The sequence below is a fragment of the Myotis lucifugus genome, unplaced genomic scaffold, assembly GCF_000147115.1.
Source record: "Myotis lucifugus unplaced genomic scaffold, Myoluc2.0 scaffold_502, whole genome shotgun sequence".
In the NCBI taxonomy this organism is placed as follows: Eukaryota; Metazoa; Chordata; class Mammalia; order Chiroptera; family Vespertilionidae; genus Myotis; species Myotis lucifugus.
The window spans coordinates 463,823-477,497 of NW_005871550.1; the positions used below are offsets into that span (position 1 = coordinate 463,823).

General features: G+C 44.2%; 1 protein-coding gene and 1 non-coding gene across 2 annotated transcripts in view; both read left to right on the forward strand.

Annotated features, from left to right (window-relative positions):
• TRIM44 (tripartite motif containing 44) overlaps positions 1 to 13,675 on the forward strand; it is a gene marked incomplete at its 5' end in the record, with an annotated part of 83,301 nt that overhangs the window by 52,169 nt on the left and 17,457 nt on the right. The window lies entirely within an intron of this gene.
• LOC111823466 lies at positions 5,978 to 6,113 on the forward strand. Its single transcript, XR_002826492.1, has one exon. It is a non-coding gene; the product is annotated as a small nucleolar RNA SNORA29 (small nucleolar RNA).

Below are 13,675 nucleotides of genomic sequence, written 5' to 3' on the forward strand. Positions count from 1 at the left end.
GCCACAAAATAAAAATTATTGAATGAACAATGTTGGAGAATATTCTATCATGCTTTTGTGATTCATCAGACTCACAGCTCAGGGATTAGCCCTGTGTCCCAAGCCCTGATCAGGTGAATCTGTGGCACAGGGAAGGAAAGCGTGGTGACAATTACACAACACAAAGAGACTGTCCAAAGTTCCTCTAATGACACATTTTAACCAAACTTCCATGGTTCATGTATTTTTTTGTGGGAAAAATGCCATAGTGTATAGCAAGACGTGTGTGTGTGTGTGTGTGTGTGTGTGTGTGTGCGCGCGCGCGCGAGCGCATCTGTGAGAGAGCAAGAAAGAGAGAGAAATAGATGGTGGGGGGAAAGTGAAAGAGATTTTACTTTAAAACAGTGAATCTCAGTAGGAGGAGAAACAGCAGTTATTCAGTGCTACTTTGTTCCAAGCATTGCGTTTGGGGCTGGGAATACAGTTTTCAACAAAACATTCAAGGTCCAGGCTCTCAAAGAGCTTACATTCCGAGTCTGAAGTAAGGATTGGGAGTGTAAGTGGTATGTAGGTGGAGAGATTGAGCAAAAAAGAGGAAAAACCAAGAGAACTTATAGACATGGACAACAGTGTGGTGACTGGGCGGGGGGCGGGGGGGAGGTGAAAGAGGGGATAGAGGGAATAAATGGCGATAAAAAAAGTAAGAACAACAACCACACATTTTAAAGAAACCCATTAGTTCCTCTCTTAAAAACTATTATAGGAAATAAAACTTGCCCAGTCCTGGCTGGTAGGAAATAAACAGAAGATGGAATAAAAGAGAAGTATAGGTTGATAATCATTGCTTAAAACTATGAGTTTCCCCTCAGTTTTCCAGAGGTTTGACAAACTAATATGTTGATGTTGCCTTTGCAAGTGAACCAATTAATATCAAAATTTGGGAGCTCAGCTGACACAATAATTATGCTGGAAAATGTAATTTTGCCTGCATAATAGAGGTGGGACTGTTTCAAGGAGATCTCATTAATGTGCTATTCATCAACAAAGAGCAGGGCAACCTTCCTCTGCAGTCAGGATGCAAAAGGCCATTGGAACAATTCTCTGTCTCTTGTTTTGAGAAAATAAATTAAGCACTGTCTAGAAGTCTAGATAGAGAAATTGAAATCACTGATGACAAAAAACTGTGTAGCCTCTCATTCTGAAAGCAATGGAACCTGTCATTTCTACAACTTTCATTCCCTATTCACTTATTTAACAATCTAGAAGCCCAGTGCACAAATTTGTGCACCAGTGGGATCCCTTGGCCTGGTCTGCAGGATTGGGCCAAAACAGGGTCTCCGACAACCCTTGAGTGGTCCTGGATTGCAAGAAGGCGCAGGCCAGGCCAAGGGACCCCATCGGTGCACAATCAGGGCCCGGGAGGGACATGGGAAGTTGGCCAGCTGGGGAGAGACCACGGGAGGGCTTCAGGGCATGTCCAGCCCATCTCACTCAGTCCCAATCGGCCAGATCCCAGCAGCAAGCTAACCTAACAGTCGGAGCGTCTCCCCCTAGTGATCAGTGCACGTCATAGCAACTGGTCGACTGTCTGCCCTCTGGTGGTCAGTGCACATCATAGCAAGCAGTTGAGTGGCTTTAGCATATCATTAGCATATTACGCTTTAATTGGTTGAATGGACGACTGAACACTTAGCAGATTAGGCTTTTATTATATAGGATTCTATCAAGTGTCTACTGTGTGCCAAACAGTGCTAGATGTTGGAGCTATAGTAGAAATCAAAACGAGACACAGTCTTTGTTTGCATGGTGCTTACTATGCAGCGATTGGTCTCTCCTCCACATTTCAGGGCATACACCTGTTCTGTGTCGGCCAGACTCTCTCCATGCTTAAAGATTCAGCAGCCTACTGAATGGATGCATGTCATGTGCAGTTATGAATGGATATCCCCGAATGCAGGGCTACCCAAGTATATTAGACTGAACACTAATTATGTGATTATGTGAGTTGTTGATCTACTCTTCCAGGGTTCCATGGTCTAATAAGTTTGCAAATGCTGCTTATTTTCCCACCTCCCACAGTTCATAAATTCAATGGTTAATAAAGACTTTGAGTAGATCTGTGATTCAGGCCTTCAACAGAGCCTCTCTGTCCCTCAGTTTTCTCCTCAGTCTCCTAGGAGCAATAGCACCCTCTCTGCCTGTATCAAGGGTCAAGTGAGAGAACAAATGTGAATGATAGTATGTAAGAAATGCAAATAAATATAAGTGATGCCCTACACTCTTCAGAAGTGTAAAACACTAAACAGGTGACATAGGATGAGATGATATAAGGTCACAAGTCTTTTTATAATGGTACTTGTTAGGGTATAATAGTACTTATAACCTGAGGTTCACAGCTAAGTCATTTAAACACATATTTACCAGAAATAACCAAGGAAGCAAGAAAATTGACCTTGATTCAGTACCTTTACAATTTACAGGTTGCCCACAGACATCTCATTTCTTTATTCTAACAAACCTAAGAAGTGGTTTGCTATCTCTATCCTACACGGATGAGGAAACTGAGTGAGAGTAAGTGACTTATCCAAGGTTGCCTAGCTAGAACTAGTAGTGGCAAGAGTCAGGAGTTAAAGTACATCCTTCTTATTCTACATCCTGTGCCTGTGCTCTCATACCTGCTTTTGTTCAAAACATAACTCTTATCTTCTTCTCCAACATATCCAGCACCCTGATAAGTACCAAGTGCATGTTCAAGACCTACTTACTAGAGTACAGTGATGAACAGAATGGGGCTTGGTGTCGCAGAAACCCTAGGTTAGAGTGCTGACCCTCCTTTTATTACCCACCTAGGCGATTTGCCTAAACTCTTCAACTTCAGTTTTCTTATCTGAAAATGGGATAATCATAGTGCCTGTGGGGTATGAATGGCCTGAGGCTCATAAGTCAAGCATGGTGTTTAGCATGTAATAACTACTAGTATATGGTGACTCTTATTACTAGGGCTGGACATGTATGCAGTTGGCACTCACTTGATGCTTATTGAATGAGTAAATGAATAGATAGAATGAGTTGAGTGTAAGGAATTAATTGTGTTCAAACAGGTAAATAGCAGTCAGGGATGATGCCACCAAAAGGGTCCCTATCAGGCCGTAGGACGAAGGCTTTTGATGGCTTTGAATGCTCTAGTTTTGATGAGACCAGAAGAAGCACATGATGGGGCAGAATCAGCACCCAAAGTGCTTTAAAGCAGATGTACGAGTTTACCACTGTGGAAAACAGCCCGAGTTCAATATAAGTTCATATAAGACTGGGGAGCGAGGAATAAATCTCTAATAGTCTTGCGAGCTAGACTCTTGCTCAGGGCCTTGCGAATGACTCAGGATTTCAAAACTGGCCTGTGAGCTAGACTCCCTGGTACAGCAGGTTGAGATTTCTCTGCGAGAAATCACTGCAGTTGCTAAGGTGACTGCCTGAATGGGAAAAGGCATTTTCCCAGGGCTTCTGGGCCTCTTCCTCTTTTTACAGCCTTACGGGACAGGCAGAGGGGAACTAATTTATTTACTTTCTGCCATCACTGTCTCATTTAATTGTGGCACCAATCCTCTGAAACAGTTTACTACACAGATGACAAAACTGAAGCGCAGAGAGATTAAGGGATATGTGCCAATTCGTGTACATCTTGTAAGTGACAGGACCAGGACTCTGGCTGTTTTTCTAACTCCAGGTAGCCTCCCAACCAACCTCACACCCCTGAGCTTTCATGGTGGCCATCAACCCCATCCTTAGCCCCACTCCCCAAAGGAAATTCTGTAAAGGCCAGCCAAGTGCTGAGTGAACACACACTGCCCGCTTTCTTCTTACTCACTTTCAACAAATATTTATTGAGCACCTACATTATGCCAGGCACGGCTCTTGTTGCTGAGGAACAAGAGAGATGAGATCCTTTCTCTGGTGGAAGTTAATTCTTGTGGGAAGAGATTGAAGGGGAAAAAAACACTAAATAAACAAAATAATCTCAGATTAGCAGTGTTAGGATGGAAATGAAACAGGGTGATTTGACAGGAAGGGACTGGGGAGAAGAAGGTACTATAGATAAGGTGTTCAAAGATGGCTTATGGAGGTCACTTTTGAACTGAAACCTGGCAGAACAAAGGAGCCAGCCAGGCAAAAATGGGCGCGGGGAGCTTTGCAGGCAGTGGGAACAGAGAGTTCAGACCTGAGGCTTGACACTGGCGACTGTCAAGGAAACCACTTCACCTTGTGGACTTCTTTAAAAACACGCTCATAACAGTGGAACATGTTTCTGATTTGTAGTGTGAATGATAATGCTGCAGTATTTGACATTATTTTTCTGGCAGTGGGACTAGTAATCATACTTTAAGAAGGCTGTGATCTATACAAGTCACAGAGACAAGCTGGCTTTAGAAAGAGAGGAGACACTGAGCCACATATTATAGGCCCACCCCTGGCAGCTGCACACTGCATTCAGGGATGGTAAGGACCCAGGCAGGGCAGAGTGAGCAGGAAATTCCCAGAAGCCCCTGTCACATGGACATTGCTCAAACACCTGGGAAGGGAGCCGCTGGGGAACGTGAATATTTGTTTTGGTGCCAAATGGGATTATTCCCAGGATGTCTTGGTTATTACAAGGGATAAATTCTAAAACAACAAAGAAGAAAATAATATTTGTGTAGATAAGTATGGACTAAATACACAGCATAAAAATAATGTAGGGAGTACCAGTAGAGGAATGTCATGAACTCAAACAAGGGTCAAGTGGAGTAACTTTTAAAACAATAAAAAAAATCACTGCCTAGACCTACGCTTCCCAATCCAGAGTTCCTAAAAGCAGTAACAGGAATTAGAAAGCTATTTGCAGTGTTTCAAAATATGAATGGCTAATAAGGCACCCCAGGCTGTTTATCCTTTATTTCGCGTCCTTTCAGATCATTCTTTTGTTGGTTTATTCAGTATTTCAACAAATACTTAATGAGTTATCTACTGTGTGCCAGGTATATGCCAAGTGCTAGAAAAAAATTTAAATGGCTAAAATAGGGATCATTGTTGTTGAGACATTTTAACTAACTGGTAGGGCAAAGAGACAAGTAAATGAATAATTAGAAAACAGGATAACATGTACTGATAGAGGGTTTATGGAGTACCTTAGATGGCCGAAGGGTGGGGGAAATGCCAGTCCAGCTGGGCCCAGGGTCTTGGAAAGCTTCCTAGAGGAGATATTACTAAATCTGTTTACAGGGCATACATAAATTAGCCAGATAGGTCCAAGGGAATGATCATGTTGGCAGAAAAATGATTATGTACTTAGATGTAGGGCTTTTAATTCTCCAGAGTACTTATGCATTGTATCAGAATTGTGTTCAGCTTTGAGGAGGAGAAAACTCTGGTATCAGTAGCTTAAACAAAGGAAGGTTTATTTGTTTCACGCAGTACATTTGGAGGGAGGTGACTGAGTGCTGGCTGAGGTTCAGTGGCTAATGTCAGTACTGTCTCATGCTCTGAGACTCTGTGAGCTTTTCCTTCATGCTTGCTTCCTTACGATGTAAAAAGGGCTGCAGCCTTGGATATCATATGCATTTTCAGGAATAAAAAAAGAGGTCAGAACAAGGGGCACATCTCTGTTAATCAGAAAAGTAGACACTTTGCCAATGAACAACCCTCCTAAACCAGAAGACTTATCCTTCTGCTTCATGGTCTTGAACTGGGCTACACTCCCCCCCCCCCCAACTGCAGTATTAGCTTTGTTTGCAAATAACTCTTCTACTTGGGAATGACTAAGTCAGCCAACCAATAATATCTGCCAAACACATTTTATCTCACTTGGTCCTTATAACAAGCTCCTGAGTAGGAAGAGCAGGTATTATTAGCTCTACTTTATAAAAGAAGAAACTGAGATTTGGAGATCTAAATGATGCCTGAAATCCCAGAGCTGGACCTTTATTTAGTGATAACAAAAAGGAAAACAAAAGCGAACGTTTAATTTCCGGTTTGACTACCACATTTTCTCCTAATAATAGATTTTAGTGGTTATGCTTATGGGGTAGATTAAAAGTGCCATGATCTAAGAAGGACTTATTTGTATCCCCCTCCTATATGAAATGGCTGAGTAGAAAATAAAAAATAAAATAAAATAAAGCCAGTGTTCATTGGAGGCTTATTATACATCAGACTCTCTGCCACGCACTTTCCATATGTTCTCTCATTTCCTCCTTGCACAGTCCTGCACGGTGGACTGCCCTGGTATTACACATGACCAATGTGAGGTGGCAGGAGATACTGACATGCCCCGGATCACAAAGCTAGCACATAGCAGAGCCAGGATTCAAACCTCAGTTCTCTAGAACGCCAGCCCAATGCTCTTCTTGCCTCTTCTATCTCCAAACCATTCTAACACTCTCTCTGTTGCTCCATCAGTGAATGTGCCTTCTCACTGACATTGCCTAGAGCCCTTGAAGCTACCCCATGTCCCTGTTACTCCTTTTAATTTATTTGACATGCTCCTGTTTCTTCATTATGGCTTTTATGGATGCAGAATCCAGCAACACATTATTTCAAATGTCCTGCCATTAGAATGCATTTCCTTTCATTGTAATAGCACTGACCATAATGAATACATTCTGGATCCATGCAGATGTCACTGGTATTTGCGATACTCCGTTCTAATTTATGTTGGAAAATGAATACTTAAAGTATTGCCCAGGCTCTCATTACTCCAGAGGAAATGAGGGACACCCTGTGTGTGTGCATATGTTTTTGCATTTATGCAGCAAAGAGAATGCTTGGTCAGAATGAAGTGTGTGCCTGAAGTGAGAGATGGCCCTTTCCTGGAAGGGCACAGTGGAGGTAATCTGCTGTGCATAGCAGCAAACTTGTGCAAGCAGGTTTCTTTGTGAATGGGTGTGTAGGCCGAGGTAATGGGCACAAATTAAAGTCAGATTTCATTAGAGAGGGGAGAGGGAAAGCCTTGCTGACTGAGAGACTGGCTTTGGGGTACCCCAAGATGATCTTGTGTTCATGTGCACAGCCAGCAAGGCTGCCGATGTGTTTGGTGCCAGTAATCTCCCTGTCAGTCAGCCACACACTGGCGTAGCCTTCTTGGGGTCGAAGGTGAATAGTTAGACAGAGGCCCACTGGGGAGCAGAATGTGCTCAGTTTGAGATTAATGATGTGAACTGATATTTATGGTGAGGGTCTGTCTGTGAAGTAGAGGGATGATTATCAAAGTCTGAAATGCCAGATTGTGGGGGAATTAGATCCTTTGTACTCAGCTCTCCAAGAAACTGCCTCCCCCATGTTTGAAACAATATGTGGGCCATAATGCTCTAGACATCTAGCCTGTCTATCTATAAGGGATTCTCCAGGAGATAGCTTCTTAGGTATATCTATGCCAAACATATCCTTTTCAAGGCTTGGGATCTCAGAGGTGAAAGGGTACCTGGAAAATAACCCATAAGAACCAATATTATGATTCCTCATTCAAGGGTTCTGGAAATTCAAAAGGAAGCGATGTGGTGGTTTATAGAATACAAGAGTATCCTACTAAATTTCTATTAAAATTCTACATTTTTATGCCACACCTATTTCAGCTAAATCTTTTAAATATGTAGGAGTTGCCCCTTAATAAAAGTGGGCTACACAGATTAGGATTACTGACTCAGGAATTACAAGGCAAATCAAAGGAGGAATAGAGGCTGCAAACTGAAGTTAGAAAGGATGTGTCTTTGTGTGAGTGTGAGTGTGTGTGTGTGTGTGTGTGCGCATATGTATGTGTGCATATACACATATGCCACGTGCACATATACCAGTGAGTCTGGAAATGTGTTGTTTGTTTAACAAAAAAGGAAAAGAGCCTTTCTAAAATTTGGCTTGGAAGAGAACATTTCTCTCTATAGCTCTAAATGATCTTAAATCTCAACAGCTTTTTTACTGTTGAAAAACCTACAGTGAAAAACTAGCTGTGGAATTTTAATATCCGTCCTTTTCTGCTTGGTAGAGTGCTTTCCCCTCTGGGTCTCCAGAGCCTTAACTGTTACACAGTGCATCCCTGACTCTGCTGTCAATACCTGAACAACAGACTTGAAAGAACTAGTTTGCCAAATCTACCTAGAAATATAAGCCCCGGTAAGACCAATGCAATAACCTTAAAGAAGTTACTATTCTTTGCTTCCTTCATGCCAAAACTCTACTAACACTTGTCCTGTACTGCAAAGTTTACTATCTTACAGGAAATTATGTCGAACCAAAAACACTGTTTGGGGGATTAGTTAAGACACAAATGAATCTAACTCCGAGTGGAATCTCTGAGCCTCCTATTCTCTTTTATTACAAATTCAAATGGCAATAATGCTTGCTGTGTTTGCTAAAAGAAAACAGCCCTCTGCATGCCTGGGCAGTCTGCCCCACTGCTCACCCCTTCCCCCAGGGCCCGTGATTGGAAGCACATTTTACTCTCTCCCTGGGGCAGGGTTAGTCTTGCTTCAGCACAAAAAGCCTTTCTGAAAAGGATGCAGAACTGAGGGTGGAGATAGACGCTGCCCCCCTGCAGCATGGGCTGTGGGTTCTGTGGACAGAGAGCAGGGGGTGCAGCTACCACCAGAGCAGCTTAGAGTTAGAACCTCTAGATCTCTGTGCCCCTGTTGGGGTCAGAATGAGTAGCCAGGACAAGGCCCCAGGATCGGCCTGATTCTCCTGTTCACTGCTATCTGCTCAATTAAGCTGGCGGGCAAGCCCGGGAACCAGCCCAAACTGCCCTCCCGAGGAGCTGCCCACCGTGAGAGAGTTCCTCTAACAAATGCGCCTTCAGGGGACCATATAACAAGCAGCAAAGCCATTTGCATTAATTCCTCCTACACGTGTCTTTGACTTTTAAAATGCTCAAGGTTCCTACCATATGTATCTGTAGTATGAGTTCCGTGTCTCTAAACAGCTGTGCTTCAGTCTAAGATGACGGAACAGCAAGAGAAGGGACCAGCTGGGAGAATGTGGCTCTCTTTCCTGAACCCAGGCTGCCTGTGCTTCCAATGCCCTTCTGTTGTTGTAGTCATTCTTAGCCATGAAACAAACTTGTGACTTAAACAATTATTTTCAACTCTATGTATTTTCCAAACCTGTTTCTGTGAGGTAAAACAGAAATTGCAATGATAGCTATCATTTATAACATATGTGCATTGTGCCAAATACAATATTAAGGACCTTAATAAGATATCTTTTTAGTGTCACAACTACTCTGTTACATAGGTTTTATTGGGCCCATTTGACAGATGAGGTTACTAAAACTCAGAGAGGAAAGTGACTTTCCCAAGGTTACATGGTCTACTTATCTCCGTTCCCAGTACTTCCTTTTAGATGGTTATTGACGGCTAGAAGACTGAAGAGTCCATCAGCCCAGTTAAGATAGACAGGTTACTCTTCCTTTAATCAGGTGGACAGGAAAGGCCACTGTGCCCTACAGACACCCCACTTGTACCTACTTAACCCAGGAATACAAGCCACCAACCCATAGGTCAGAATGAAGCAGATGGCAAGGATTCACAGCCCAGCTCCACACTCTATCTGGTAGGAAGAACATTGGCTTTGCAGTTGGACATACCTGAGCCCCAAATGTGGGCAATAACTGACCTCTCTGAACCTTAGTTTCCACTTCTAAACGAGGATTCATAATGTCTTCTTCACAGACATGCAGTGCAAATTGGATGAGAGAGTATATATAAGTACCGACGGTAATGCATGCTCATTGAATAAATTTTTAAATACACAATTGCTTGGTGGGAATGCAGATTGGTGCAGCCACTGTGAAAAGCAGTATGGAGTTACCTCACAAAAATTCAAAATGATATGACACAGCAATTCCACCTCAGGGAATTTATCTGAAGAAATCCAAAACATAATTCGAAATCATATATGCACCCCTGCCTTCATTGCAGCGTTATTTAAAGTAGCCCAAGTACCCATCAGTAGATGAGTGGATAAAAAAGCTGTGGTACATTTACACAATGGAATACTCCTCAGCTGTAAAAAAGAAGGAAATCTTACCTTTTGCAACAGCATGGATGGACCTGGAAAGTAATGCTAAGTGAAGCCAGTCAGAGAAGGACAAGTACCATATGATTTCACTTATATGTGGAATCTAATGAACAAAATAAATGAACAAACTAAATAGCACAGATTCATAGATACAGCTGTCAGAGGGCGGCTGGGTGAAAAGGTGAAGGGATTAAGCAAAAAAAAAAAAAAAAAAGGAGACACAGACAGCTGTATGGTGATTACCAGAAGGAGGGAGCAGGGGGAGGGGTGTAGAGGGGAAGTAGAAAGTAGAAAAGAGTAAAGGGGGGATAAACGGTGATGGAAGGAGACTTGACTTGAGGTGGTGAACACACAATACAATACACAGAATTGTATACCTGACACCAATATATAATTTGATTAACCATGTCACCCCAATAAATTCAATAAAAATTAAAAAATAATAAAATGCATAATTCCTTAAAATGTTCTTTTACTCTGTTTGTGTTAGCAAGTTTTCCAGGCTCCCTGAACTGTTTGGGCCCCAAGGCAGGTCCATTCTTTAGCATCAACTTTGCTTTTTATAGCCTGTTTTCCCCTCTAAGGTAGGAGGTGGGCTGAGGCTTTCTCTTCTGCCCTCCCCATCCTGTGACTCTCCCCAAAGTATTCTCTCACCTCCCTTTTGTGATTTCCTTAAGTGCTTTTAATGGCTGCTTGACACTAGAAAGATATTCCCAGCAGGCACTCCATTTGTATCGCTGCTTGTTGCTGGATGTGAACTTGTGACTGACCTCTGGGAAGGCAGGGGGCCCTGGAGAAGGAGTCAGGTCTGTGTCAGCAAAGCAAGGTGATGAGGTGATGGGTCCCTGAGCAGCTGGCAGGCAGCTGGAGGAGTAGCTCCAAACATCGCCTTCACATCCTCTGTCCTGTGTGCCTGGAAGTGTGATAGGCAGGGATTATGATATCAGCAAACTCCGACATTATTAAGTAACACCAACCCAAAGTAAAGCAAAACAAAACAAAAACAAAGGTAATGAACGGAGGACAGCTATATTCCCGCGGGCGGTGCCTCTGCTACACCCAAGAGACATGGAACCCCATGGGAGCATTCTGCCTGCACTAGGGCCAACATCCATTACTCCAGGGTCTGCCACCTGGGGGCCTAGACTGCCCCCCACTCTTTTTAAACCTGTAACTGCCTTCATCAGGGGAAGGTGACAGGTACAAGAAGTGGGGGTGGGGATGCTGATCCCTTATGCCTTTATCTCACAAATCTTAGACACACGGCTGCTAATCAGGGTTGTGAGAGGTCACAACCCACGCCCAGGAGCAGCACCTGGGTTAACAGCACCACAGGAGACACCTTGGAGGCTGGTGATCGTGCCAGGGGAACGGATTTCACACAGTGCTTCATGCTCAACCTTGTGTGACTCTTGAACATGATGGGCCTTTGCCGCAAACCACACAGACAGGCCTTCCTAAGGAGGCCTCCAAAGCCCACCACTGTTCAGCCTCCAGCCCGAACTCCTTATTCCTGCTCACCTTGCACCCCACCTCCTGGCCTCCTGGACCTTCTGAAGTCTGGTCTTCTCAATGAGCTGTCCCTTTTGTGGAGATGGCTCACCGCTCAAGGCCGCCACTCTGCACCTCTCCACCAGCTCGGACTCCAGCCTCGCCTCCCTGGCAACTGTTCACACCTGTGTGTTCATTAGGCTGCTTCCAGCTCTCACCTGGTCCCCAGCCCTCAGTGCCTTACATTCCCACCACTCCCACAAACAGTGGCCTCTCAGTGCCCCTCGGCCCTCCCAGGAGGAGCGGACTCTGACCTGACAGGTGAGAGACGAGTGGTCAGCCTGTATGGAAGGCGTAGACCTGAAGCTAGTTACGATTTGGGTCGAGAAAGAGAAAGGATATTGATACTCGAGGCTGGAGCAAGAAAGGTTCTTGTTATGACTTGTTAGCAGCTGTTAAAACCAACAGTTGTAAAAGGGGGGGTTAGGACTGGAGCTGCCACAGAGCTTTAAGGATTATCTGTGGATTTCAATGCCATTACTGTTCTTTACCAGAGTGGAGTTGGAATGAGAGAGAGAAGAAAGCCTCTGGTATGCAGTTATGTCAGATTTGTGGGCTCAGGCCACGCCCCCTCCCCTTTTCCCCCCTCCCTCCCCTCTAGACGGCCTTCACAGCTCTGGGCTGGGCCTAACTTGAGAGTCTGGTGTCGACCCCTCAGGAGAGTACCCTTTACAGCCATGCTGTGACCATTCCGGCCAATTACAGCAAATCAGAGCTGAGTGGGTGATCATCCTGCGTTGCACATGGACCAGTGTTCCCTTGGTTATGAGGCTGCGCTGTGCATCGCACCCCCTTTTTAAAGCCTGGTCCTTCCGTCCTCTTCAGTGGGCAAGACAAGCATAGGGTCTGCTGTCCAGGTCCCTCCCCCACCGGGCTCAGAGCACTGCCCTAAATCAGACCTAGAGCATAACAATAGCCCGTGAATATGGGAGGTGAAGATGTGACATAAGAAACTTTGTCGTGGAAGACATTTCACAATAAGTGTCTCAAATCATTGTACTGTACACCTTAAACTTACAATGTTATATGTCAATGACATCTCAACAAAGTCGGGCGGGGGGAGGCCTTAGAGACTGGAGAAGCAGTTTGGGAAGGAAATGAGTTTTCTCTTTCCAGCTGAACGTAAAATGAGTAGTTCCATAGGCTTTTCTTAAACTTCTGTAATAGACTTATCATCTTTAGTAGTAGGGGCTTTCTTGTCTCACAGCAAATGTATTTTAAAAAAAACAACTCCCCAACTGGCTTGGGTCAGTGGTTGAGCATTGACCTATGAACCAGGAGGTCACGGTTCAATTCCCAGTCAGGGTGCATGCCTGGGTTGCAGGCTTGATCCCCAGCAGGGGGCGTGCAGGAGGCAGCCAATCAATGATTCTTTCTCATCATTGATATGTCTATCTTTCTCCCTCCTTTCCTCTCTCTGAAATCAATAAAAATATACTTAAAAATAAATTTAAAAGTTAAAAGAATTTTCTCATCTTTTTCCCGATAAAATATTTATTTTGTTGTCGTTCCCTCCCTCCTACCCCTCTGTGCTGAGCTGAGTGAAGACTGCAGTGGGATGTTGTCAGTAGTGAGTGGGTGGGGAAAGCAAAAGGTCTGTACACTTTTTATTAATTTCTCATGCTGGTGTAGAAGAGCCATTTGATACACTTATTATCCTGTGTAAAGTTTAATTCTGATTGGGACTCAGAATGTGAGTGCCTGGGAGTCACCTAGTCCAGGAAGGAAGCAGAGAACAATACCACGTGCATTAAGTCTGGGATAGGCAGGCTCTGTTTCACACCTTTTCGTGTGAAAACCGGTCGCTTCATGCGCATTTCCATGTGCCATATACTTTATGTTCATAAAGAACCTGGGAATCGTGGACTCCGATTTACTGAGGCCCAGTGGAGGAATGAAGGCATAAGTGAGGAAACTGAGGCCCAGTGGAGTAAGTTTTGTTCCCCCAGGTGGAACTTATTAAGTGGAAGGACTGGATTCAAACCTTGGCTTCTCTGTGTTCTTCCTGCTCCTCTCAGTCGGAAAGCCAGGGTTGAGTCTGACAGCAGGGAGCCTAGGAGAGTGCTGACAGCTGGGCCTCAACACGTAGCCCGAGAGAGTGACT